At 38.6% G+C, this 27850-nt stretch overlaps 1 long non-coding RNA gene across 1 annotated transcript in view; it reads left to right on the top strand.

Moving 5' to 3' along the window:
* The window catches only part of LOC122801367, a 95065-nt gene extending 67990 nt beyond the window's left edge, over positions 1 to 27075 (top strand). The window contains exons 2-4 of the long non-coding RNA XR_006364694.1: positions 1321 to 1459; positions 4660 to 4728; positions 25836 to 27075. This is a non-coding gene — a long non-coding RNA (uncharacterized LOC122801367). The remainder of the gene's footprint in view (positions 1 to 1320; positions 1460 to 4659; positions 4729 to 25835) is intronic.
* Positions 27076 to 27850: the final 775 nt, after the last annotated feature.

Raw genomic sequence — 27850 nt, 5'->3', positions numbered from 1 at the left:
AGTTAGCACAGCTTGTTTGGACTTGACTGTTTTCTTGGAGTTAAATAATTGCTGAAATCGTATTAAAATAACTACCCAACCCTATTAATTAGGTTTAGTACACAGTCAACCCCATAAGTGTATCATTTATAACCCCATTCAATAAAGTTAAATGTTTGATTCCACATACCTTTCTGTAGTCCTCCACTGGTAGTTTTCACTCTCTACCCTGCAGGGGCAAGCAAGTTGATTTTCCATCTCAGCCCTGCAGTGGCGATCTACTTGAGTTTCCATTAGGTGCACTATCCAGTTCCTGCCTGCTTTAACCCTTTTACTCCTCAACCCCCACTAGTCTACATTTGGAAGTTGCAATCTGTCTGTATCAGTGTAACCTATACCTTAGATGTAATTACATGTGTTTGCGGCCTACAGCTGTGTCACTCTAAGCAATATATCTCACTACTGTGTATTTAAAACAAGCTGCTCATTTTTATGATGATTGATATATGCAGTCCTCTTGCTCAGGCCTCTTACAGAAGTAATGATGTTAAACTTGTATACCTTGGCATGTATTAATTAAGATTTTATTCAGAAGCATACTGCGTACAGTATACTTACATAGTACAGCTGACTTGGTCTAGACCTTAAATAACTGCAGCTTACTAAAACATATTCTGCTGTACTGAATTTGTGATTTTATGTTGCCATTTTTTAACTTGTTACCTAGCTTTTTATACTCCTCTCTCACTATAATATGTGCATGAAGTGTACCTATCCTCGCAAACTGTATTTGTGTAACAATTGCAATGCTATGTTAAATATGTTTTTTTTATTTTATTGTCTTTGCTGCAAACTAATAATTCTGTTGATATAGATGCAGAGTTAGTTCAAAAGTCAGTTTGTTTTACATGCATCTTGATATGATTGCATATAACTGAGTTATTGGTTCACTTTTCTGCTAATATTGTGTCTACTAAGACAGATGCACTTTGTGAGTCCTAAGCCAGTACAAGGGCTTCATAGGAATAGGAGTGGCATCAGTGGTGCATTTATTATTTAAACTGTGTAGTGCTACCATAAGCTTTGCTTGTGTAACCAAGATTAATGCTTACTGAATTGTATTGCTAGGATGCAACCTGAATATATATATATATATATATATATATATATATATATATATACATACACACACACACTTTAAAATACGACTTTATTCTGTTAAGTATTATTTCTGCTTGAATACCAGTTTCTTGTACTATGTATCTCGTCTTATGTATTCTCTGTACCTTTTACTGTATTACCTCTTTCCTACTCATAACCTTACTGTTTTGTCTTTTCTAGGTAATTACGGGGTATTTTCTCCTAGAAGTCCCCCCTCCAGGACATAAACAAAAATAGATTTTGACTGCTAACTTGTTATGGGACAGGACTCGCACTAAAAGAAAAGGAACAAATCTACCATTTGAAGCTTTTCACATAGGTGAATACTGTTATATACATAATCAGAGATTAGAGCATTTTTTCCTCTAATTCTACAGTGTGCACGACAGGTAGGGCTCCCAAAATTGACCTCAGTCTAAACTCTGGTCAATATCTGGTTAAAGTAAATTCCTCATAGTCATGACTACATGGCTCTGCCTACCTATATTTCAGCCTACTAATATTTTACAGTAACTTATTTATCCCAGTTAAATAATTACTGCAAACTTATTAAAATAGCTACCCAGCCCTATTAATTAGGTTTAGTGCACAATCACCCCCATAAGTGTATTGTTGATAACCCCACTCAATAAAGTTAAATGCTTGATTCCACATACCTTTCCTTAGTCCTCCACTGCTAGTTTTCACTCTCAGCCCTGCAGGGGCAAGCAAGTTGATTTTCCACCTCAGCCCTGCAGGGGTGATCTACTTGATTTTCCATTACCTGCACTATCCAGTTCCTGCCTGCTTTTAACCCTGTTACTCATTTCCTCCATCTCCCTAACCCCCCTCACTAGTCTACATTAAGAAGTTGCATCCCCTAATCCTAAACTGTTTAACTCCAAACCTTCACAACACACCACATCCAGCTCCTCTGCTTGCTGTGCACACCAATATAGTGTTGAATACTTTTTTTTTTTCTAAATTAGTTATACTTTGTGAAAATCCTGATAATCTGTCTGTATCAGTGTTATCTATACCTTAGATGTAATTACATGTGTCTGCGGCCTACAGCTGTGTCACTCTAAGCAATATATCTCACTACTGTGTATTTAAACAAGCTGCTCATTTTTATGAAAATTGATATATGCATTCCTCTTGCTCAGACCTTTTACAGAATTAATGATGTTAAACTTGTATAGCTTGGTATGTATTAATTAAGATTTTATTCAGAAGCATACTCCGTACAGTATACTTACATAGTACAGCTGACCTGGTCCAGAGCTTAAATAACTGCAGCGTACTAAAACATATTCTACTGTACTGAATTTGTGATTTTATGTTGTCATTTCTTAACTTTTTACTTAGCTTTTTATACTTCTCTCTCACTATAATATGTGCATGAAGTGTACCTACCCTCGCAAACTGTATTTGTGTAACAATTGCAGTGCTATGTTAAATGTGCTTATTTCATTTTATTGTCCTTGCTGCAAACTAACATTCTTTGATTGCTGTTTCCAAGCTGTGTCTATAGCAAGGAGAGAAAACCTACTACAACTGTGTTGTGTAACTGCAATAGTGTGGTGGTTCAAATCTAGAGCTGTCTAATTGGTTAATGTTTTTTAATATTTTTTTCTTTTTCCTTTTTTGTCTTGCCTTTTCCATGTATGTGTGGCACATAGCAGAGCACAAATACAGTTCAGTGCTTAAGGAAAAAGCGAAACATTTCATTTCAATCACCTTATAGAGTATGAACATGTTTAGTGGCATAGCACAGCGGTCAGCACCATGGATTGCAATGACTGTAGAAATAACACCTGTTAGATTGCTGTCTCTCGAGCATGGAGCTCAAAATGAGGGGACAGAGGTAAAGTAGGATTGGAGCTCCACAGTAGATATTTTTAATGAGGGACATCATAATGAGTACTTACACAAGTAATATCTGTTTGCTATTGCCTTTCCATTTGTGCATTGCCTACCTAGGTGCAAACATGGTTCCCTGCTTAAGGAAAAAAGTGAAAATTTTAATTTGATGTGCCTTTTTCAGCACAAACAAGATGTGCAGCCATTAGTACTCTTGGACAGTACTGAGTGGAGAAAATACACTTGCTACTTAACTTTCCCTGTGGCACCAGGTGTAAGTGTAATGATTTCACGGCCAGAACACAGGTGAACTAGAATTCAAATCCAGCAGTCTCTACATTTTAGTAAGGGTGTCACACTGTTATTGCTCCCAAAACTTTGATTATACCAATAGCTATGTATAGTAGCATGACTGACAGAAAGGTATCATTACTGCTTGCATACACATACTTTTGTAGGTATCATAGCTCATTAATGACTGACATACAAGCCCCAGTTGATTGTGTGTAACTGGTTTAGCATGACAATGATGATTATCTAATGATTTGCATATGTCTGACGGACACAATCGTTTACTGACAATCATCTAGACCCTTCCCATAACCCAGTTAAAACTGCAAAACAATATGTATTGAGACATGTATCATAACTCCAAACTCTTTTATTAAAGTCATGCAAATCTATCCATTTCCAATATGTTGTCAGACATTAGCACTGCACCACAGCTGAGAATGCATGGACCAGGACCTTTTAATGTCACAAACATAAAACCCTAGTTGAAGTATAGCAACAGTCACTCATTAAGCTGTACATCTTCAGTGACCATGGTTGACAAACACTTCTTCTGTGATAATGAGAATAATCACCCCTCTGGAAATGTATGCCTTTTTTTAACATATTTTTGAATCCATCCTTGTGCAAATTACTTTTAACAGTGTGCAAGTACCAACAAAATATGTTCAAGTCCTTACACTGATCCCTGCAAAGTCGAGGCTTAAAAGCCAAGCCATGGAATATTTCAGTGTTGACCACTGGACGAAGTGTGACCAGGAATAGCATCATACATGCCAAAGATAACTAACAAGTTTCACATCATCATTGCTGTTTCATGAACCCTCTTCCTCTTTGATTGGCAATGTCTCTCTTTGCTCATCATCACACAAATGCAGTTGGCATGCATGTGCATGTTTGCACACTGGTCTTAAAATGTTAGATCACAGTTTGGTGCCAAACCATTGCTACTGTTGGAGGACCTCTACAGACATGGCAGGAAATTAAGACAATGGTGCCAAATTCAGGGCACAGAAATGGGGTAAGGAGGAAGCCAAAATCTTTGTCGTACTCCTCGTGAAGGGCTAAAGCTGGAGGCTGCTGCAGGGGGGCTACAATGGTTCACAGTATGAGGCTGAGGTATGGAACAAACTAACCAAGGCTGCCGCCAGTGCAACTGGCATATCCTGCACTAGGGCTCAGTGTAGGCACCACTACAGTGACCTTAAGAGGCACAACTTGGCCTGTGGATAGATACGTTTAGAACTGCTAACACCCCCCCGCCCCCACCCCAGTTGTGTAACTATACAGATAAAGCAACTTGAAATGATTTGGAATGGTGTAGATAGCCAAGACTGATATGAATAATGATTTCATGTCTCCTCTTCTCTCATTTTCTGTTTACAGGAGCAGTTGAAATCACAGTGAACAGTGAGGTGTATGCAGAGAGATTAGCAAGACTCAGAGAGGCAAAGGGTATGTCTTCAGCACAAATAACTCTGTATTTTTATTGTGATTCCATAGATCAGTAGCATGCATACTTTGACTATAACAGCAAGCATGCATGCTTTCATCTGTAGCTCTTGGTGATTGTATTAGGCAAGTATAATTGTATATTCAGATTGTGTAGTTTCAATACCCAGAACTTACCTATAGATTCACATTCAACAAGTGCTATGTCTACAGCTGAAGTGCTGAGATATTGGCTTTAATGCCATGTTGTTAACTTACTTTCTAGTATCTTTGAAAGCATCTATGAGATATTTGCATATTCCAAGGATTACCTGTAACAATTCCCAATCATTTTTGGGAGTGTGAAAACTCTATTGCTAGGTTAATAATAAATGGTTATTTATTGTAATAAAGAATGAATGTGACATGTCATGGTTCTAATTATTTCCTTTCTTTTTTGTCAATTACTAACTCTTATCTCTATTTTTGGTTACCTGGAATCTTACTGTTCTGATGTCATACCTTTCTGCCAAATAAAAAAAAAATGCATTTCAGCACAGGGAGGTTGACCAACCTCTGTGACTCAGCCTGACAACCCTCCACTAGCTGTCGCACCAACACCCAGCAGATCTGGAAGCAATATGGCAGTATTACCTTCACAACTCCTGCCTTTCCTGATCTATCCTCATCAGGTAGCAGTGCCCCAGCTGGTGGTGCAGTGGTACCGTCTGGGAATACTGGTGGAGGCAGTAATTATGTCATCAGCCAGGAGCTGCCAGGAATGCTGAAAGACCTCATAGAGAGTGGCCTTGGTGCCAGCATCAGCAAGTGCAGTAGATGTTCTTAAAAATAAAAAAAAAAAGACTTCCAAGTCAAGTGGTCTCACAGACAACTGAGGAAGGGGACAGTGACGAAAGTTCTTAGTGGAGAACTAGATTCTCACTGCTCCCATGCTTCGTGGGCATGTGCCTCCAATGCCCCCTACCTATTGCCAGTCATGGTGTCTCCCCAAAATTTTTCTTTCAAGCACCATTCCTGTGTCTGTCTTGTATGTTCTGTTTGTCTGCACCTGCTTCCTCACATAACCTACCTACCTGACCTCATATTCCTAGGTCCCTTCCTCAGCATTCCTCTCCTTTTGAAATAAATTGTCCCATACATAACTCTCCATTTCACATATGTGTTTTCTCAACACACTTGATTTGGTCCAATTAGCTATACAACATCATTCAATTGTCACCCATCCATGTTTTGGTGGCAGTCAAATTTCATCAGATTTTGTCTACCTGTGTACATTAATGTGGTGAAGAAGTAGATATCTATGGTTTGTCCTCTGCATTTGTGCAGATTTTGGCATTGCACACCAATGCCATGCAACAGTGAAATGGCTGTTAATGTCCTATGCCAAAACCTGGTGAGTTTTTGCCATTGGCCACGCTAGTCTGGTTATTTCTACCCAATACTGCTTAAATTCATTGCATTAGAGGAACACAGAGTTAAAGCAGAGTAAAGGCACTACTTTGAAACAGTTACTTTGACAGTTCTTAGATGGCTGGATGTAACAAAGTGCACATAAGTCACTTGACTTAAAGATTGTTTTTGCCCATAATATCAACGGTTCAATTCCAGATGCATCTCACATCATTGCTTAGGGTGATGTTATTTGTCTATGATATGTGTAATCACCCACATTTTAACATTTGCCACAGTGATGAGTTGTCATGGGGATATATTGAATACTGGTCAAAAAAGAGTATTTGAAGTGACATCCATCGACATGACTATGAAATATTTATCCAACCTTGTGCTTGTCATAAGCTTGTTGTCCATCTCCTAACCCTTCTTTACTCCCTATATCAGTCACCTTCTGCTGCAGAGCATGGCAAGTTAATAATGAGAACACAATGAAAACATGTTCAGGAATGTTCCATTACATCATATATTATGTGTGTATCCGTCTCTCTTTGTATTCACCCCTTCACTCCCACCCTTCTTTTCATATGTGCATCTATTAAACTGATGGATGTATAGGTCATGTCATAGTTTCTGCATACTGTCATGATTCTGCTGATGGATAATACCAATATGTTATCTTGATTCAATAGTTTATCAGTGCTCATGTAGTGGTTGGCCGCAGTGGTGCAGCGGTTAGCATTGTCGCCTCACAGCAAGATGTTTTCCAGTTCAATTCTCAGCTGGAACACCTTTTCTGCAGAGTCTGCATGTTCCCCCTGCAGGCAAGTGAGTTTTAAAGGCAGGTAGGTGCATGTGCCTTCTGTGTAAGTTGGCCACCGGGCTGGCAACTCAACACTGTAAAAACTCCACTGTCAAGCTGCAGACCTTTTGATCCGCTGTGAAGACCCCTTAAGGGAGAAGCCAAAACAAGACCATCAGTGCTCCTGTAGTGTACAAGGTTTCAAAATCTGCTGTAAGATTCCCTTTCTGTCATGTTCAGGTGATGATAAGATGTATAAATGCATGTTTCCATCTTGACAAGGCTTATAACCAATCAGTAGGGGATGCTCTTAAGGCCTGTTTTTAGAGGTCTCTTTCCTGTGTATCTGTTGCCTATCTATCTGTTTATCCCTTCTACTACATGATTATAATACGTCTACCTATCAAGTAAACTGTAAGATGGGCCACAATTGATATAACTGTCAAAAACCAAACCCCACATGGCATCATTATATTTCAGATGTCCCACATCTTCTTCAGGCAGATGTATATGGATGTAGTAATTATTGTCACTCTATATCTCCTCTGTCCTTATCTCATGCAATTCATGCTACAGATCAGGACATATTCCAATTGAGAAATCATGTGATGCCAACAAACGAATAGGATGTTCATGAACATGCCAAGACAGTACCTTCTACATCCTGTACAGCTCTGTGTCTGTCATCACCTCCTCGGTCTCATCAGAACATACTGTAGCATACTCAGTAGGATGATGGATGAAAAGTTCATCTAATGCTGTGGAAACTGTCCTTACCGTGAAGAAACATGCTGCACACACTTTTCAGAATATCCACCCCAACACAAATAGCATATCTGTTGAGTCATACTAGTCATTTCAAAATATATACCATTTCTATCAAGCCGTACACACAACTAACCTGTGATTTGCAATGAGGTCTGCAAAACTGCTACTACCTGTAGAAATGTATTGTGGTAGGCATTTCTGATACAATTTGGGAAAGATACAAAAGTTAGTGTAGTCATTGATAGTCACATTTTCAGTCCTGATCTCATTTACTTTGCTAATGACATCCTGACGCCATTTGCAAAAAAAAGATTTATTGGGATTTGAATAATAGTTCACCTGTGCTTTGACCTGGAGCTTACTGCACTTGCACCTGGTGCCTCATAGAAAGCTAGGCAGCAGGTGTATTTTCCACATTCAGTACTGTCCAGAGTACTGATGGTGATGCATCAATGCTGAGTCTGTTTGCGCAAAGTGAAGCATACTCCATTAACTTTTTCACAGTTTTTCTTAAGCAGAGAACAACATGTGACTGGCACTTACCCTCAAACTAACAGGGAAGGCAAGGCCAACAAATATTTATGTAATAAAACTTTGGCCCCATCATTTCAAAACCAGACCACAGCCTGCACATCATAGTAGCTGCCAACAATTTCTCCCATAACGTACAGTATCTTGCAAGCCTGACACATGAAACATTCACAATAAACAGATGTATTTTGTAGTTAACCCCAATTGAGTCAGTTATTGTATGTCACTATTTACACACAGTTTGACAATGAGCACCAGTTGACACTTCTACTTCCCAACTTCAACTTGAATTCCTGAAATTCAAATCATGCATGCACTAATACTTTACTATCAGATATTCAAATCAGCTTCTCGGTGATGCGCTTTGTGAACAGGTGTATAAAATGTCTAACTCTGGTTACTGGGCTATAATTCTCTACTACATGGAAATGCATCCATAAACACAAGAGAAGGGCAGCAACGTGCTTGACTTAACAGATAGTTTCGGATACTCATGTGCCTTGGAGCAGTGCACTTGCAAATTATATATCAGTACTTGGGCCATTGACAAATGGCCTCCAGAAGTGCATAGCCTAACTGCATTGCAACATTTGGTATGGTTTTATAATGACAGTGGACATTGGTCAGGCCTGATCAGATCCCGTTGATATTGTCAGTAACTTGTATTAATGTGGACATGCCTTCATCCAAATACAATGGCACATAACTCCATCACTGCACTGCTGGTGTTTCCCAACTGTGTGTGTGTGTGTGTGTGTGTGTGTGTGTGTGTGTCTGTCTCATCTACACATCTTGAAAAACAAGTACATGTCTTTCTAACATCTGCAATATGTATTCACGACAGCTTATTTGATCTAGGTTGTCAGGATGTTTTTATATGTAATTTTGCATATTGAGCTCACACAATCATATCACAAGTCCTGGCTTTGCACATAAGTCTTATAACAGTATATGCTACTTACAAGACTATGATGATGTCATCCTCTATAAAGTGCACTCTGTCACTCTTAAAATCAGACTTCTGTGGCATTGCCAGTGTTAAGTACTGTCTTCTGTAACTTGTACAAGTAGATTGATCAGTGTTAGAATCTCACAGCAATCAATGTATGCATCATGTCTGAGAGGGTGTATGCGTAGTCAGATGAGTTTGAGTCCAGGTATTGCTGACCTCACTCAAGTAACATTCAGGAGATACTTTTACAGTGGTACATGACTCCACAGTAATTTCATAAAGCCATCCCAACATCCTCGTTTCAGCATACACTGATGATGTCAACCTCTATAAACTGCACTCAGCATTAAAGTTAGATGTCTGTGGTGGCCCTAGTGTTAAGTATTGTGTTCTTCACCTTGTGTAGCTAGATAGGTAGAAGTTCTAATCTCACAACTCTGTGTGTGTGTGTGTGTGTGTGTGTGTGTGTGTGTGTGTGTGTGTGTGTGTGTGTGTGTGTGTGTGTGTGTGTGTGCACATCTTCCTTTAACTATCAGTCTGGAGACAATTTTACATCTGGATGCAAGTCCACAGCTATGTCAGACACTCCTCCCAATATCTTCGTCACAGTATAAACTGATGATGGCAGAGTGTAACTTAGACTTCTGCAGTAGCACTAATCTCATGTTGTATAGAATCCAGCTTGTATATCTAGACAGGTATGGTGTTCAACTGACATCAATCAACTTGTGTGGGTTGGTAGGATATTATGTTCACTGTATGATGTTTTGAATATGATTTCATTTGACTCCCACTCCAGAGAACCTTTTCCATAGCCCCCTGAATCCAACATCCCCTGCTCACCTCTGTCCACATAACATACTTTCTGCAGAGCACTGATGATGTCATCATCTCAAAGATGTACACACACATTGTGAAGCAGTTCTCTCAGGCCCCTGCTTACACTTATCAAGGGTATTAGAACTTGCCAGAAATGTGGGATGCATTGCTAGGCTTAAAAAGGCTTTGTGGTCATTAGCCTATTAAACGTCTATGAACTTGTGAATCTATAAGCCATCTGCGGACCACTGGATGTGTGCTTGCTAATTCTGTCATGGAGCCATGCACATGTCACATATGGATCAAACACATATGCACGCACCCCTACTATGTTCCCTTACCTAAAGATAGCGATTTGGGTTAAATGGGATAATAATAGCTAGGATTGTATGGGCTCTTGGCCTTTAGCCTAGTAATCTCCTATGACCCCATGAACATTGCACATGTTGTTGTTGTTGACACCCACATGTGCTATGTTAAGGTGTGGATGTACTGTAGTCCTACAATCTATATTCCAATCTGGGATTTGAGCTATTGTACTGATAACCATTGCTGCCATTTCGATACATGTTCCTTCCTTAACAGCTGTAGTAATATGCCTCATGAGGACTGTTAACATGGGATGATGCTATGTGTATTGTTATGTATTCTGATAGTGGAGAATATCCACATTCTGCACAGTTATCATTTAACCATCACAGTGACAGCTGCAGTATGGTGCAAATGTTCATGTGTATGCCTAGCATCTGGAAATGTTATTTGACATACAACATTATTATGTCATAGTGATTACATGGACACATAATCCTGGGTTCATTAACATGTTGTAATACTGTTAGACAAGCAAATGTATGACATTTTGTGATTTTCTTCCAGCCTTGGTAAAGTCGTTGAATGCACAAACATTATACAGGTGTTCTCCAGCAGCGCTATGTGACTGTCAGCATTTGTGCCATTAACTGCTCTACATAAACCATATTCACTTCATTTGTAATGTGTCCATATATGGGAACAAGGCCTTCACCCACACATTTCTACTGAAAACATAAAGGAATATGATGTGCAACTGATGTAATGACGTGAAATTAGTAGAGTTGTATAACTGTGTTAACAGTTACACTGTGTCACATGTGATTCATACCCAAGGTTTTGTTTGGAGGTGATGTAGAGCTTGAAGTCCAGTTGTAGCATAGGTACAGCTATAGTGTGACTGTACTGTGTCATGGATGTTCCACTACATCACATCATTATTACCATGTGATAGTTTGCATGAACACATATAGATACATTTTAGGATTTCATGGCAGTATAACATTTTTACTGGCAATGTCAGGAAGACAGTGATCATGTGGCACATGTGCTGAGGTTTGACATGTACTTATAGAGGGTACTCCATGTACTGTTTGGTGTGTGTACAATATTACAGTGACAGTTTCCTCAATCACTGACACTTGAATTTGCACTGCTGTAATTTCTGTGCACATGGGCATAGCTGATGCATTGCTATCAGTCTCATGTAGTGCTGTACCATTCATTATCATGGATCAATTTCTAATTGACACATCAACTGTAGATGCTTCAGACAATATCCATTGTTATGACATGTGGTAGATGCATGCAATACCCAGCTGTGTGTAGGGAATTCACTCATAATAGTGTGGTGTTTTATGTGTTGTTATCCATATGGCCAATACCTTTGTCAGGTAGGGATGCTTTAGTCACATATATCACATATGGCACAGTTAGCCCCACATCTGGCAGGTCATACAGAACTGTTTATTGGGATGCATACTCATTAGGATTTGACACTGCAGACTTCCCTTCAAGGTTTGTTACTAGATGAACGTGTGATGCATCTTTCTGTGTTGCACCCAGTAAATATGGGTTTATATTATAACATTGAAGTTTTTAAACATAGAATGTTATAATATCGAACCCCAAACACCGAAATCTGAAAACATCGAACAGTCAGAACAGCAAACTTTTTCCCAGGGAAAAAAATCGCTATTCTGAGAAACATACACACAACACAAACCCGCACAAAAAACAGCAATCCACACACATACACTTAAAATCCTACACCTAAACCTAAACTAAACTTTGCATACACTAGTAGCTATCCACTTATCTTAACCCAACCCTAACTCTAAGGTCCGTCACTATCACACACTCACCTAACCCGCCCCCTAACCCTAACGTCCACACAACCGTACATCTACTTGACCCGCTCGCTAAACCTAACTCACCTAACCTGCCCCCTAACCCTAACCTACACACAATCGCACACTTACCTGAACCTGACCTGTAACATTCCAACATATCGAGCACTGAAAACAGCAAAGCCACAGCAATGGCCCATCAAATTCTTTGCCTGGGAAAGAATTTGATGTCCTGCACCTTCACTTTTTTCAGCGTTCGACATTACGGGTTTAATATTATAACATCCGATGTTTAAAAACTTAGATGTTAAAATATAGACCCGTAAATATACGGCTCAGTGACAACATTAATGGCATGAGTTTGATTTTTTTGAGGGAGGGGTTGTGGCTTATGTGTCATGAAAGCCTCTCAACTCACCAGGAGTGCCCCTGATTTCGACTCCAGGTTTAACACTATCCCTCTTAATCCCTTCAAAATTGGTCACTTTTGGGGAAGGGGTGGTGAATTCCCCTTATAACACTATCCCTCTTAATCCCTTCAAAATTGGTCACTTTTGGGGAAGGGGTGGTGAATTCCCCTTATAAAATATTGGCAATCAGTACAACTGACCACATCTGTTACGGAAGAACATACATTATATGTTACAATCACATATTTTGTCAATGCTGCAGGTTAATGGTCATAATATTTTAAAAGTGTCCATGATTGGGTCTGTTTCTTTTGACAATTGTTTCAGAGTGTTTTGCTATGTGTCCCTGGTTGGTTGAGAGCTATGTTGACATGTGAGTCATATTCCAGCAACTCATTTTGCAGATCTTCAGAATATGCACATATCCCCATTGTATATACCATTCTTGCTAATGTCCTCCCCAGTGATCATGTCGGTGATGTTTATATCACAACCATTCACCTGCTTTGACATTTAACCTTGTGTGACCATCTCATATATACTATCATGTGTGATCATATCATAGTATGCTTTCTCAGGAGGTATAAACAGCAATATGTCCTGTGCTATCTACATATGTGCTTAATGTTATGCTGCTGAAAGTCATACAATGACATATCCTATCTTGGGGACATTGCCATATTTACCATGCCCTGTTCCTCTTTATTCATTCTTATCATTCATGTCTGTGCACATTTTTATTGGCATACTTCCCCTGCCCAGTGTACCTTTCCTTTTGTTGCCCTTGCCATTTACCCTCCCTCTCCACTATTTCATTCAGCAAATAAGTATCTTCATATACATTGTACTCAGCACACATTTCTTTACTGTGTTATTACTCTGTTATTTCAGACTTATGAACCCTGGTTGTCATTGTGGCTGTACATGTGCTCTCGCGGAGCAGGTTTGCCTGTAGACAAACTTGAATGCTTCTTCTTTATGTCTCATACTGCTCTTGCTGGTCCGCAAACCATGCTTGTGTTCATGTAAGCATGATGAGTAGCATGAATATGTGATTAGTGCTGCTACTCATCTCACTAAAATGTAAGCTCCACGTAGGCTTCCTGGGAAGACTGCATGGAGTCTACTGAATCCCTGGGAGATCATTACCAACTGATTCTGAAGACTTGGAGCATGAGTTGGTAGTAGCAGGTGATTGGTGCAGAATTCATGTTGAAAACTGAATTGTGACTGGAAAATGAAAAACTTTACTTCCTCCTTGTTTGTTTATATATCATAAGACTATAGTCCGTGTTGATTTGTAAGAGTCCTAACCAAAATAAGGATGGCTCTCAAGGCTATGTGAACTGTCTTTATTTCTTTTATGTTAGCAAGAACTGACTTCTGCTGTTAAGGCCAGCTGCCTTGAACTGATTACTTGTTGAAGTGGGCTCCCCAAACATAGCATCTGAGTTCAGGTGCATGCTGGCAATTTTGATATCTTTATAGGAACCGTATGCTCACTTTGCACATTTCAAGGCATGTCAGGCAAAGCCAGTTTCATCAGATTTGAACAATGAGGGCCTTTATAGCAACTGTTTGCCTGGGTAGTTCTTTTGTTTCCTTCACTTTATTTGTCCGTTTTGGTTTGCAAAAATGGATCTTTCCTTGTTTCTCTTTGGATTTCTTCTAGTGTAAACAGGTAATTATAAATAAAAAAAAACACAGTGGATAACTGATACTAGGTGTGGAGTAGCACATGATGGCTGTGCTTTAGATATAAGTGTAGGCTCCTGACAAGTTGCATGACATGATGCAATCTGTCCCTATACCACCCTACTGGACTGCTATGTTGATCTGTCCTGTAAAGCTGGAGTATGACAGGCATTACACAACTGCCACCAGTAAAGGCGGTGCTATGCATATTCTGTGCCCACTCATTGTACTTTGTCAGTGGAACAATAGGTAGCACACTCATCTTTGATGCAGAAGGCTGTGGGTTCTAGTCCCACACCAGGTAGATCAATTGCTAACACTGAAGTGCAGCATAATGGGGAATGCTGCACTGAAGAGTGCACTGTCCTTCAGATGAGATGTTAAACTGAGGCCCCATCTGCTTGAGTTTGTTGTAGCTCAAGTTGATGTAGAAGATTACATGGCATCTATTGAAAAAAGTAGTAGAAGTTCTCTGATGCCCTGCCCAAATTTCCTCTAGAAAATTAAATACCACATCAGGTCTCCCATGAAAATAAACTACTAATACCTTGGTCAACAATGGATGAATAAAATAAATCCTGTATATAATCCATAGAGATTCATTACCTTTAACAGACCTTGAAAAACAACAGCAGCAAAAAAAGATGGTGGGGGTATGCTTGCATTTCATACTATACAAATACTTACCATTTCCCCAATATAATCAAATAAAAACTACAGCAATAACGTGTTTACCACTTTCCTACAGTCTTAACCACAGACAGTAGGCAATGCAGTGACATATTAATAGTTTCATCATGTGGTGCATTCCAGTGTCTTCAACAACATTCCTTCTTCTTACCTTTGGACACAAGAACATCATCATCATTTTTCAGCTTTTCCCGTTAGGGGTCGCCACAGCAGATCATCTATTTCCATTTCTTCCTATCCTCTGCATCTTGCTCTGTCACACCAGCCGCCTGCATGTCCTCTCTCACCACGTCCATAAACCTTATCTTAGGCCTTCCTCTTTTTCTCTTACCTGGCAGCTCCATCCTTGGCATCTTTTTCCCAATATACCCATCATCCCTCCTCAGCACATGTCCAAACCAATGCAATCTCGTCTCTCTTGCTTTGTCTCCAAACTGTCCAACATGAGCTGACCCTCTAATATACTGATTCCTAATCCTATCCATCCTAGTCACACCGAGTGCACAAATATATAAAAAGGTGCAACCAAACGGTAAACAAACTGTAAGCAGTGATAAGAGAAATCTAGTTTGAGGGATAAATATGACAATCTAAAAACTAGTTTGAGGGATAAATATGGCAATTTATGTTTTCATCTGAGCTACAGTTCATTATGTACCCAAAAAAAGAAATACTCAATTAGTGGAAGAGGAAGAAAAAGAGAAAACAGTCAATCAGCTTATAGTCATTTATTCCACAAAATTATCTTAATTGAGTCATCATTCTACTGTATTCTAGATGACGGAAAATCAACACAATTAGAAAAAAAATGTCTGTTCAGTCTCTCCAGACACTGACCAGCAATATTTGTTGTGGAAGTTAGAATTGTAAATGTATTCTCTTTTCTAGCATTATTTATTCCTAACCTGTCTGTCTATCCCGCCAGCAGTATTATTGTGATGAGGGCAGTTTCTCCTGATTATTTACATGCTTTTTCTCCTTTCTAGGGAACAATGTTCAGTCAAAGTCAAAAGCAGCCTGTGGTCTGGCATCCACAGATGGGTCCTTATGCTCCATTGCATTTTCCTTAACAGGTTTATCTAGCTGGCAAGATTCCCTGCTGTCAACTCTATATTTTTTGCTGGACCGAAGGGAATATTCAAATCTGTATTTCTAATCTCATTTTCATTTTTGATGTCCCCCACTCAATTTTCATAGTACCGATTGTGTTCTCAAGCGCTCCCTATGTATCATCTGTTTTTGCTGCAGTTCCTCCCTTAAAAAAATTCAGGCTTCTATTTTGTCCAAAAACTTCCAAACCCTCCTTGCTAGTGCTACAGAAAGAACAGCTGGATATAGAATAGATGTAAGATACCCATGTGCATTAAACGTTTTTTAACTATTTCCCAGTCTTTCCTTTTTTACAGAGGATAGATGAGAAATCATCCATTAACTTTGTCTGCCCATTCTGCCCTGAGATTTCCCCTATGTCCACGGACAAAACTTACTAGTAATTCTTTAGCACTGTCTAATTCGAACACTATCAAAACCTGCCTGGGGTGGAGGCTGCATTTACTGTTTTTATTCTCACTCTATGAATTCTAGCAATCATGAAAAATAATTTGGCAGGGGATCATTTTGGTCTTGATCAGACTGATCACCCACATAGCAAACTTGTCAGCAGGTACTGACTCTGGGATTCCAAGTATCCAGATGTTTTGGCACTTAGACCTATTTTCAAGGTCATGCACTTTTTTTCTGAGTTGCTCACACTGTTTCTCCATTAACGCTGACTTTTCAGTAAGGGCATTCATTTGCTTTTGCTGCTCCTGAGAGTGTCCATTTTGTGCTGCCAACCAAATCTTCATATTAGTGACAGTAGCTTACAACTACAAGGCCATTTAGTGGAAGGCCACACAATTGTAAATAAGATTTCTGGAATAAAATTAAGTAACTTTCCTTACAGGCTGGCTTCTTTAAAGTGATTAAGCCATGTATTATCCATCCTTTCTATATCAAACACAGTTTAATGCAGAAAAAGACACATCAATATCACTGCTGAGAACTTTAAAATGATGATAAAATTCAGCTAGGACAGGGAATTAGGCACCAGTTGTCCATCTTGCACACAGGCTATACATGCCCACTGTACAGAAGACCACGTTTGTGATGTGGTCTTTGTGTTCTTCCAATAGCACTTTGAAAATAAATATCAAATGTGAAGGTGAAGTTCTCATCTATAGTGATCAGTTTAGTTCTGGTAAATAACTTTATTTTGATTTTGATCATTGATGTAACTGTGAAAAGGTTTTTATTTTTAGATCCGTGTTTACACTTTTTTGTTGTTGTTAAGATTCAGAAATAGCTGATAGTTTGAGAGCAAAGATTCTGTTGAGGAGAAGGAATCCAGAATTATTTTTTGGCAGTCAGTTGACACTGAACAAATCAGGGTGAAATCATCAACATAATGGTTTACCACTGTAGCTTGTTTGGTGGCTTCTGAGAGATCATTACTAAATGTATTGCATAACTGAGTGCCAAGTACTGAGCCTTGAGGATCACCTGCAAACACTGATATGAAAGACAAGTATGAGAAATGTCATTTCTCAGACTGAAACCTATTGCTTAGGTAGCATATGAGCCAAGCAGTGACAGAATTAGAGAATCCAAGTTGTATATGTTTTTGTAGTTGCTTCTGATGAGATAGAATATTAAATGCTTTAGACAGGTCAAGAAAAATAGTTGAGTCCAGGCTGCCTTTATTCCTATGAAAATTGGTGTTACTAAGAAGTGATAACAGTGCTGTCCAATTACTTGTAATAAAATCTGCTGCAGACTATGGAAAACTTGCTGACCCACTACAGAACTGCCCTCCCCATACATCATCAGAATATGGGGCTGGATGATACATAATCTGGAAGTAATTGGACAGTTCCTCTCAACAACAGCTCATTAAACTTATTAAATATAGGTCCATTGAAGTAACTAAAGTAAAAATGACACATTGTAGAATAGGAAAGCCCACTTTAAAGTATAAGACATAATTATAACAAAAAATAGTGAAAAAAAAACATTGCACTTGATATTTAATCCTTCTGCCACCTTTGTGCCACTTAGATCACTTTTGGTCACTTTGATTATAATAGAATGTTTGTCTAAACTCTGTTACTGTCTCTTTAACTGAAATTAAGCTTTCACGTTGAAGTAAGAAAGTAGACTTAAGCAATTCACTTCATGTTCCATGAACCAATAGCAGTGGAGCTTGAAATGGGTGCGATGATGTGAGGTGTTGCCATCCATGCTAGAGAGAATAGGGCAGTGCATGTATAACATATGCCAGCATAGTTAGCTGGAGTTTTGTGGGTGGTTTTGTGTCATTTGACTGTCACACTGACTTGTACACATGCATTTGTTAAAAATGTATCAACAGTATTATTCTAACTGATTAATGTTTATGCTTAAACAATAATTCTGGAAGAGAAAAGTAGAAGTTTTTGAAATTGTCCTATAATTTTCAAATATTTCAACAGCTCTTAGGAAAACATTGATTGAGTATTGTGTCAGAGTTAGGTGATCAAATGTGATATCATTCTATAACCAGCACTGACAGGATGGAAATCTCACAGCAGTTTGTCTTGTTTTGTTTTCTTTGGAACCTGATATAAATATCTATGTCAGTTATCACAGTCAGTTGGTTGAGTTAGTTCAGTTGTTCAGTTTAGTCTGTTAGAAGCTCATCACCTTGCCTTGTGGAAATAAGCATCTCAGCATTTAATCTTGCCTTGCTGTATTAATTAAGTTAGCTAGAGAACAGTTATTCTTTAGACAGTCAGGAAATATAGTGAGATTAGCTGAGTATTGTTTTTCTGCATCTGTTTGAATCTGTCCAACTATGTTATTTTTATTTCACCTGTGATTGAAACTCTGGTGTTTATTGTACTTAGATATTTAGTATTCTCCTGTTTTCTATTTTATCATTTAATATTAAATATTTTTATACTTTTCATTGTGGCTGGACTTTTAGAGAATACTTTTAATATCTTGAGAGTACTTGTGTTTATTTTAATGATGCCTTGGCCACTCCGAAAAATCTGGCTACTTTGGTTACACTCTACCATTTATTTTAATATTGTTTTAACTCAACATAATTTGATATCCTTGTAAGAGCCTGAAAGTGGTTGACTGGTGGTAGCATAGTGACCTTATACCCTGGGCAGAGGGGGTACAGCTAATAAATCTGTGCCAGCAATTCCTAGGAGTGTGTGTGAAAATCAGATACCCAAGAATGGATGTGTCAGCAACTTGGAACTGGGATGCAGTGCTCCAGAGTGAGTTTTATTTGGGATCTGGAGAAATAGTCCAGTCCCAGGTCAGGAGCATGTTTCCTGTGTTCACCTGGGGAAAACTGTGCTTTATGCAGACAGCTGCATCTAAAAATACTGTGTAAATCCATTCCTGTTCTTAGTGATTGTCTCTCACCAGTGTCACTGGTGAGGATTGAGGTTCCTTAATTATTTGCCCGGGGTAAAGAGAGGCCAGCACAATGGGCATATACCTTGTAAAGGAACCGTTTAATATTAAAAAAAAAAAAATGGATGATTGTGTATTTAGTTGCAATTAGTGCAGCATTCTAAGAAGTGTCTACAGGACATATCCTGCATGCTTTGAACTATGGTTGCCACATATCCATTTTCTGGACTACTCAGAAATCAAGCCGATTATCCAGTAGTTTGGAAAACACTGATCAAGCTCTGGTATCGGCAGATTTAACATAATTTTTTTCAGCAGATTTACTATGCTTTTCTGTACGTTACATAATGGGCAGAGAGTGGATATGGAGAGTGGCGGGGATCGGTGGGGTTGGGGAGGTTGCATTGGGTGTGGCCTTGGTCCATTTTCAGCCGCAATGAAAGGTGGCAATCCTACTTTGAAATAGAAGCTGGATCAAGGCCATATCCCTTCACCTCCCCTAACTCCACCCATCTAGTCCCCCTCTCCCTAACCAATTTTCACCCATTCCGTGATGTCACAGTCATGTCAGGAGGAGGAGGAGGAACAACCCCCTTTCCTGGTTTATAGTGCCTTTTATTGCAGAAAGGCATAGTAAATCTGCTGAGTTTGAAGGGTGTTTTCTGTTAAACTGGACAATTCATTTTATTTCTTGGGATTTGTTAAAAAAAAAAAAAAAGATAGGTGACAACCCTACTTTGAACATCTGGACTATGAACAATCAAGACCAGAGGCCACCCTTTGAAACTTCTACTGCTCCAACAAATGTAACTCTCTCTCTCTCTCTCTCTCTCTCTGTGTTGCATTTTTAGGGTCTCATATAAAAAAAAAAAAGGGTTAGTTTCTTGAAATGGACAGGAAAAGAAAAAGAAAAGAAAAGAAGAAAAATAATACAGCCATAGCCAACTTTTAAAGATAAGTTATTTAACACTGACCCCAGCTATGATTAAAGAGCAATTAATAGACAGGAAAGCCACAATATATAATACAGAAATATAATCTTTTCCACATACTTCATGTTATCAATGATTTTCAGTCCCACTGAATACATCTTATAGGATCATAGGAAGTTACTAGACTATTGGCCCTGAGGCCCTTATAAGTCAAGCCAAGAGTTTAGCACATGTTTAGACAAGTCAGCACCCGATGCCCCTGTCCAGCAGGGACATGGATGGAATCCCAGCGATATATTTTCTGTTTCCCATCCAGTTATCCAGATTGCATTAAAAAGGGGTAAAGAGGTACTGTGCTTGATTTGGAGAGGGAGTCTGGTCCACAGAAGCGGGAGTCTCTGGGTCACAAATATGCCCCACCAACAAGTCCTATTGACATCACATACCAGGTTGAGGCTGCACGTGCAGGTTACTCAAGTGGAGCTTGACTTGCAGATATGCAACATTCCCATGAAGGTGGGGTCCGAGATCATCTTGTATGCCAGACAAATGTCACCTCTGAGGAGTCTGTATGAAACTAAATCAAGGGATAGGGCTTTTAACCTATTTGTGTATGGTAGATTTTTGATGCCCTGGATTCTCTTGATGAGGAACCTCTGTGGTCTCTCCATCTGCTGCACGTGCTTTGCAAGGTACATGCTGAATGGGGTGTTGTACTCAATGTTGAGCCTTATAAGTGCAGAATACAGGGATTCTATGACATCATTGTCCCTGGATGAGATACCCTTACTTATGAGGTGGGCCATGTAGAAATCTTTCCATAGATTGGAAGCCACATGGTGGTCAAAAGTCAGGTTGCTGTCAACCTGGGTGCCCAAATCCTTCACGACTGATTGTATGCTTAGGATATTATTATTAATGTGATAATTTGTGGGGACATCACTCTCCCCAAAGGGGATGATGATGCATTTTTTGGTATTCAGCTTGAGGCCATGCTTCTGGCACCAGTCATTTGTTTGGGTGAGACCCTCTTGGAGAATGTCCACATCACTAGGGGGATTGATGACAGTGCCCAGCTTGCAGTCATCTGCAAACCTCATCAGCCATAGCCTACTGGGTTTGACCTGCACCTCAGAAAAGTGTATCCCAAATAACACAGGCCCCAAGACTGAACCCTGGGATATGCCACTCATTATGTGTCTACTGCTTGAGGTGGCTATTTTGACTTGGTGAGTTCTATCAGTGAGCCAGTTAACTACCAGTCTGGTAACATATGTATTGATGCCTAGTTGAGAGAGTTTATCTATTATGCCCGAGTGAGGAATAGTGTCTTACGCTTTCTTCAGGTCACGGTAGCCAGTGTACTCCATCTTCCCCTCATCCATGGCTTTGTTGATTGTCACAAAGAAGTCAACCAAATTTAACAGACCTGACCTCCCATTGATGAAGACAAACTGTGTGGGATTGAGTGTTTGGAGGTTGCCAATGTCCCTGTTAATGAGGTCCATGATAATCCGTTCCATGGCCTTGCAGACCAGGCTAGTTAGACTGATGGATCTATAATTTCCTGTATCTGTGGATGCTCCACCTTTGTGCAAAGGGATGACAGTGGCAGTCCTCCACTCAGCTGGGACAAAGCCGGTACTCAGGTTTTGGTTGAAAAGGGCACCTTATGGTGCTGCAAGTTCATGCCTGAGTTCATGTAGGATGCAGCCTGGGATGTTATTGGGTCCCATGGAAGCTGTATTTTTTGCATTTGAGAGAGTAGTGATGACTTGTTCCCTAGATATAAGGTGAAGGGGAAGGTACTGGGGATGTTCTGATTTAATGATGTGGGGGACAGAGAGTTGAAGTTTTCACTGAATCTGTCAGCCAACAAGTTTGCTATATCTATGGCATTTGTATATGTGGTGTCCTTGACTACCAGTTCTAAACAGATCTGGGTGCTTCCTTTGAGATTGCAGACATATGTGAAGAAGGCCTTACAATTGTCTCTAGTAGATGTGGCCAGTGTGGACGCAAAGTTGGCTTTGGAGGATTTCATTAGTGCTCTTACTTGCTTGTTCAGGCTAAGGAGAGATTGGTCCCAATTGGGCACCTGCTCCTTTTTGGTCCTAGAAAGCAATTTTTTCCTTTTGTTATAGAGTTTATTTACTGCAGCTGTCCACCAGACAGGTTTACTCTTCCTTGCAGAGGATGATTTAGTCCTGTCAGGTATTCCTGATTCCATGTATCTATATAAATGCACATGTAGTGCTATGGTATAGTTTTGGATACTGGTGCCAGTTCCTAGAGAGTGGGAGGGGGCTGTGAAGCTGTTTATACCATCCCTCAGGAGGCTGTAATCAGCTTTGGAGAAGTTTTTTTGTTAGACCCTAGCTGGGTGGGGCAGTTGGGGGAGATTGTGACTTCGAAAGTGACCACTTTATGGTGGGATCTTACCACGGAGGATGATACTGCAGGGATTTTGCAGTGGATACTCATGTTGGTTAATAGTTCTTCAAGTCTATGTTTGGTTAGTTAATGTCACCCATGATTAGGGTAAAAGGTTGAGTCTTGATAGATTTGAAGAAGTCCAGATAGGTGGATTTGGCATCTTGAGTCAGATCTGGGTGCTGGTAGTTGCTATGATTTGTATAGAGGTCTTGTCAATGGTAAACTGCACCTGGAGTGTCTCCTGTGCATCATACTGTTTCACCAGCCTGGAGGTGTGTGTGTCTTTAATATATATATTGAAACTCCATCTCCTTTGGCTTTATTGTCCACAGTTTGGGGTCTGATTGTATGATAGGATGAGTAACCAGGTAAGGCTGGGGAACTCTTTGTAGCTTTGAACAAGGTTTCTGTGATTGCGCAGATGTCAGCATTTTCCAGGGTTAAGAATGCTTGCAATGATTGCTTTTTCATGTTTAGACTCCTAGCGTTTAGCAGCATGACTTTTTTAATTTACATTTTTTTTTTAATTTTTATGTTGGTAGTTTTAACCTCATCACTTTTCCTAAAAAGGCACTATGGGGGATTCAAGAACCTTTGCCAGAAGCCTGAAGCCCAAGTGAAACAGATGCAGGCCATCTCTGACAAAGAATCAGTCTGTCGATCATGTCTTCCCAGGCTGTCAGGCACTGGATCCCCCTGGAATGACTCCAGAAACTAAGCCAGTTGTTAAAGTCAATCATTTTCTGTTTGTACAGAGGCATCATTCTGGGTATGACAGCAAAATGCATTGTCAAAGTTTTCATAACTTTTGATTCCAAGCCTTTTTTGTAGTCTTTCTATTTGTCTATCTACTAGCCTATGTCATAGTCTATGAAAAAAAAGATTGCATTTTCTCCAGAACAGAGTCCTTTTTGAATATGTTATTATAGTACATATTCTTGCTTCTTTTTGACTATCAATGAAACTTTTAAGTTGGTACTCCCAACCTTCCTACTTCCCAGTCAATTCCCTTCACTTCTTTTTTCTTTATCTTTACCATCACATTTATTATTGTGCGTCACAACTAGTTATGACAGGTAAATAAGAAGTTATAAGTACATAAGAATAAGAACTAAGACTGAGCATACTTTGAACAACCACAGCTACACTGTGCATGAGGAAAAAAGTGAGAAAATAAAGTAGATAAGTATCATTCTCCTAACAGATCTGTTCAAAACAGTATGGCTTAAATTATCTCTTAAAGACAGTGAAAATGAGGCACTGCCAAAGTCCCTGTAGTAGTACATTTTAAATGTACAGCACATAGTATAGAAAAGATCTGACTCCATGTATTTCCAGTCAGACATCAGGAACTACTAGCTGTTATTCAGGAGCAGAAGGAAGAAAGTGGGATTGTTGGTAAGAAATGAACAGGAGTGACCCAAATCATATAGTACTAGAAACATCAACATCAAAGTATTGAATGCAGTACTTGAATAAACAGAAAGCCAGTACAAATCATGGCAGTGAGAACCACAATGTGGTGTTCTTTCTGACCTGCCCAAATTCAGGGGTGCATAATTAAAGGTAAAGCATGTACTTCAGGCATGAATAAAACAAAATGTATATCACCACTAACAGATCTTCAGGAAGAATCATTTGTTTCCTTCTAGATAATAATCCTTGTATGTTAAAACATTTACAAAGCCTTCATGCTTCTATACATTCTCAGTGGTTATGTGAATTTTACTGATCTGGAAGGTTGGTAATTAATGTTCAGATCATTATAATGTCTGCATACTGTGCTCTAAATTAATGATTCTTCCCAGTATGTTTTGAAAAACAATGAAGAATATCATCCAAAAATATTTTGCACCTATATCTAAAAAGATATGACATTCTAATCATATATGAACTATTAAAGTAATAAAATATTAAGACCTGTTACATCATCTATGGCAGCTGGACCAACGAGGTTGGCAAAGTCATTGTTGCCTGCTATCATATTCTCTCTGACTGTGTCTGCAGATTATAGAACTTACACAGAGTCATTACAGTTGTTATATTATTTCAATATCCTATTTTGTGTGTGTATATGTATATATACATACACAAACACACACATATACTCATATATATATATATATATATATATATATATATATATATGTATATATATATATATTTATATATATATATATATATACACACACACACACACACACACACACACACACACACACACACACACACACACACACACACACATATATATATATATATATATATATATATATATATATACACACATATTTATACACATGTACTTGTAATATATATGTATGTATTTATGTAAATGTTGTTTTCTGCTGCTTAATGCTATGTTCCAGGGAAATTTGAATGCTATTTTCATAAACATCTGTCACATGCAATATTTATTGACCTTTTTTCATAAAACCTACTATTCCTTCCCACAGAACACACAGAATAAGTTATATTCCCTTGGGCAATAACACTGCTTGCATAGTCCTGATGCAAATGGAATATTAATGCCAACAGATGAAAATAATGCTCTGATGGCACTGACATTTCTTTTTATAGGCACTACATAAAAGTAATAAAGGATTATTTTTTTTACTATTCACACAGCAGAACTCAAATGACAAGATTTCATTATTAAAGAAACTCTGTTTTGAGTATGTGGGAATATTTTCCTTCACAAAATACAGTCTCTTGTGATTTTTCAGTCTATAATATCCTTCTCCTTCTATGTAGTGAGCACCATTAAGCAAATTAGAAAAGTTACAGAAGCTGGCAAATGCAAGTAATGTAAATGTATTAATATTGATAAATGTGGCATCAGTTATGGATAATTTGCACAGCAACCAAAGTGTTTGCTTCCATAACTACTGTGTATAGTATTGTCTGCATATATTTGCATTGCATGTTTATAAATAACTCAAAGGAAATTTAGTTTTCCTTAGAATAAGCATTTTAATATTTTTAAGTTTTAGCTGTGAAAGACAACAGGCTAATGAGCAATATTTAATTTATTTTAATGGCTACTAATACTAATTATTTTATTCTTCCTCACAGTGACTATCTCTCCATCAACACTGAATCCTTTTCTCCATTTTGTCCACCTGTAGCTTGTCCCACTGGGTGGGGCAGAGTCCATTAGACATGCGCAACCCTCCATAGTGGCTTAGAGTTTTCTCATACTTCTCCACATGTTGGCTGGTTACCATGGTTCACTCTTTGCTATGATCCGATGCATGTTTTCTATACATGAAAATGCAGGTAGAGAACATTGACTATCACTGGGATTGTTGCTCTTGTTCCCATGTGTGAAACTTCCCTTTTGGATTTTCCCATGTGTTTGACCAACTCAGTACCCTCCCTTCAAGATGGACAAATTGCTGACCACTGTTCATTCCCAGACCAACTCTTCCACCAAGCAAGGAACTAATCTAGGGCAACAAAAGCCTCATCATGTGCCTTTTTCACAGTGCTTCAGAGATTGATAATGTCATCACATATTTTTGATCTCAGATTTCTGACAATTGATTTACAATTCAGAGTTATGAGCATGACAACTATACAAATAACTTTGCTTTGACAGTGCATTCACAACAATATCTTGCTGATGAAATTGAATCCTACAAAGTTCATGCAATATGCTAATACATGGAACCATTACTATATTGTGTTCAGATTTTGACCACAGTTTTTAAACCTCGTTTTTGTGACTGCTCTAAAAGTGAATCAGAATATTCTTTTGAATTAAACAGTTGTTGAAATATTATATATAATCCAGAAGGCATATCCTCAACAGAATATGAAAATGCATGTGTACGCAACAAAATATGCAAACAGACATTTGACAACATACTAAGAAGGTTTGTTTATGCATACCTTTAAATAAAATGTTTTAACTCAGTTTCCCTTTATAAAGTGTTCTAAATGTCCTACTTAATTAATATAGAGGAGCAGAATATAAAATTCTGGCAAAAAAGGAAAGCTAGAGGGATTGGCACAAAGAAATATTTTCAAAAATGAATGTAACATGAGATGCCTTTATGTATAGATAAGACTGAAACTCTGTTTATGGTGGGCATAGTAAAACAAATACTCTAATAAATCACGTTCCTGTCCTATTTTCAGATATGTTGCATATAAACATTCCAAACAAGTTGAACAAATACACTAATGGAAAGCATATTTATTGGTATTCTGTTTACTGGTATATTGTGCATGAGCCATCTAGATGTGAACAATTTAAATGCAAGCATCAGTAGGTAACTTTTCAAAATAAAGAAAGAAAACTCCAAAGACCGTGGACTGCCATTGCATTTATCATAGATGAGATACTGGGATATTGGAAAGAACAATGAATGGCTGCATCGCAGCAAAAAAAAAGCACTTCTCAAAGCTCAAAGTAGGCAGAATTTGTTAGCAGGTTCCTTTCCCCAGCTGCCAAGAAACATACCACGATTCAGCAAACATGTGCAACCTCAAGCACAGTTAACAAGGTAACTTACTGTAGGCAAATCTGTAAGCTGCATAAAAATAAACAATACAACAAGCACTGCATAGAAATTTCAACCAATTAAATTACCAGCTCATTTCAAAGTTCTAAAGCAATGATCATTCTGGGCTTGCTCAGACTAACTGGCTGCCACTTGTGGGGGTATGTTATTCTTTGACATACATCATTACAGCTTATCTTACATGTAGTTTGGCAATTGAAATCACTGGCTTTGACTGTATACCACATCCTCATTTTCACATATGTTGAATTGTTTTTATAACGTTATGTCCTCTACAACCAACCCTTTCCTTCATCAGTAGTCCAAGCACACAGCTCTGCAGATATAAATAAGTCTGGATAATCTTTTTGTAATTATTTAATGTGATGATACAGATAACAGTTGTGTGATCATACCTTTTTTGACTTATTGTTAAGTTGGCTTGTCAGAGTAGAAGGGTCTCATTCTGTACTTGTGGAAGACCAAGATCAGCCATATCTGCCTGTTTTATTTGGTAACATGTCTTTTTAAGTGGTATTGGCATATATAGCCTACTGTTGATGCTGTAAGCTGCTAACATTA

Source organism: Protopterus annectens, chromosome 4.part1 (genome assembly GCF_019279795.1).
Source record: "Protopterus annectens isolate FY-2018-M chromosome 4.part1, PAN1.0, whole genome shotgun sequence".
NCBI lineage: Eukaryota > Metazoa > Chordata > Ceratodontiformes > Protopteridae > Protopterus > Protopterus annectens.
This window is presented reverse-complemented; position numbering and strand designations above follow the sequence as displayed.